The sequence below is a fragment of the Pinus tabuliformis genome, chromosome 1_1 (assembly GCF_031772625.1).
Source record: "Pinus tabuliformis cultivar Carrire ecotype Pingquan chromosome 1_1, CPIR1, whole genome shotgun sequence".
In the NCBI taxonomy this organism is placed as follows: Eukaryota; Viridiplantae; Streptophyta; class Pinopsida; order Pinales; family Pinaceae; genus Pinus; species Pinus tabuliformis.
This window is the reverse complement of record NC_142297.1, coordinates 441,507,058-441,509,324: the sequence shown is the minus strand read 5'-3', so window position 1 is coordinate 441,509,324 and position 2,267 is coordinate 441,507,058. Positions and strand designations below refer to the sequence as shown.

The 2,267-nt window shown below is 35.5% G+C and overlaps 1 non-coding gene across 1 annotated transcript; it reads right to left on the bottom strand.

Annotated features, from left to right (window-relative positions):
* Positions 1-1,752: 1,752 nt before the first annotated feature.
* LOC149213632 (U6 spliceosomal RNA) lies at positions 1,753-1,855 on the bottom strand. The gene has a single exon (XR_016251564.1). It is a non-coding gene; the product is annotated as a U6 spliceosomal RNA (small nuclear RNA).
* Positions 1,856-2,267: the final 412 nt, after the last annotated feature.

Genomic DNA, 2,267 nt, shown 5'->3' with positions numbered 1-2,267 from the left:
TTTAAGCTTCCGCAAATTGATAGTAGAAGTAGGTTATATTATTATGATTCAATTTATATTGCATTATCGGGTTAACCTACACAGATTTACCACACCCTCGAATCATCGAACAGGTTTCTAGACTTGTGACCCCAAATTTTCATTGCAAAGGTAACTGATGAAGTAATTCATTCATTCATGTCCCTATTAGTGTTTCATGTCAATGCTTTACTTGTGCGGCTTTGGAAGCAATGTGAGCAACAAGTTTTGAACTTCTGGTCCGCTGGTGGGTGGTCTAGGCATGAGGGAGCCCTATTGATTTATGAGGAAATATGTTGTAGTGGGGGGAATTTCTCTCAACCTAGTGTGTTTGGAATTTTGGGGCTTGTTAGGCACCCAATGGTTCATGGTAACATTGTGTGTTTGGGTGGGGTTGGGCAACAATGGCCCAAGCTAATGATGGTCCTTCACTTAAAGGTATTATTGCACCTTGTTTGATTGATATTATGTGTTTTCAATTTTGTCATTACTGAGATTTCTGGCCTCGTCTCACCTCTTGGGGAGAGCTTGATTTTTTGCCAGGGTTAGGTCCTATGCCGTACAACGTGCCTCTGCATAAGGTGGTCCACTAGTGGGGTAAACCCCTTGTTGTGAGGCCTTGGTGGGGATTCCATCAATCGTAGGAGGAGCCAATGATATGCCAGCATGGGCATGCTTGATGGGGTGGAGGCCTCCGTGGCCAACATGGTGCTCAAGCTAACAAGGCAGTGGAGCTGAATGAGGATGATGTAGAAGGTGTGGATATGGGAGGTGAGGTAGCACATGCCTAGACCCAGTCTTCAGGTTTTGTAAAACAACCTCCCTCACTTGGAACAATAGCTAATCATCTATGGGATATTTAGGCCAACCTAGAGATTATCCACCAATAGAGGTATGATGACCGAAATGAGATTGTAGCCTACATCAACAATGTTTAATATATCAAGGGAGAAATTCTGGAGTAGCTAGCTTCTATGCGACGCAGCCAATGCCACAACAATGAGTGAATGGATGAGATTGAGGTGCGTCTGGCACACATCGACTGTCATGTCCATAAAAGTCATGACCCTGCAACGACTTCGAGGGGTCAAGCTCTAAATCCCCCTCCCTAATATGAAAAATACAAAATGCTTTCTAGTTTTATATGTGTTTTGGTTAATCTGGCCATTTTGTTCTTGGGATATATGTAAGAAATGGACACATTGTTTTTGTCTAGCTTTACTTGCTAACAAATCTCGCTTATTTCCATGACTGACAAAAAAAATATTCTTGATCTAATTTAACATACATAACATTTATTATAATATATAATTTATAAGCATAGCTCAGGTTTAAAGAACTCTAAGTTTGGTTTAAAACACCTATGCAAGGATAATAATTTATTTATTAATATATTATGTTAGATTTTATGCTTACGTTTAAAATAATTTAGTATGCATAACATTTTTTAATATGATTTAAATTTACTGGTTGCGGTTAAAGAACCATAACTTAGGTTTAAGGCAGAAGACATTGGAGAATCTATTTCTTAATATAATATTTTTATAGTTAATATTATTTTACAAATTATACCTACATTTAGAATAATTTAATATATATATATATATATATATATATATATATATATATATATATATATATATATCGGGGTTAAAGCATCATAAATTAGGTTTAAAGCTCCAAGTACCTAATAATATATTTCTTAATACAATATTTTATAATTTACAACTATCTTATGGTTAATCTCTTCTCTCGATTTGTGCATGTCATCCTTGTGTAGGGGTCATGCTAATCTTCTCTGGATCATTCCAATTTTATTGGATGTCTCTGAAGAGACTCTTATAATTAATAATCTCATTTAATATATAAAACATTTATTATAATATATATTTTTTACCTATAAGTCAGGTTTAAAGCACTATAGATTAGGTTTACAGCATTAGCATGGGCAAAGGAAAAAGCAATAATGTAGTCAAGCTTGAAAGGATACAAATAATGCATAGAGTTTGTAGGTTATTACAAGGAAAGGATTGCACAGACAAAATTTCAGTACAAAGTTTGCGAGTCGTTAGGAGAAAAGGATTATGTAGACAAAAGGTTAGTAACACTCAACCATTTTTTTATTTACCATGTTTTTACTCCTCTTTTAAACTTCTTCCCCCACATCTTTGGGCATATTTGGAATAAGATCTAGGGTTTAGCGTTGGGCATATTTGTGGCATGGTTTTTTTAGGTTTAGTTTGTGTGTG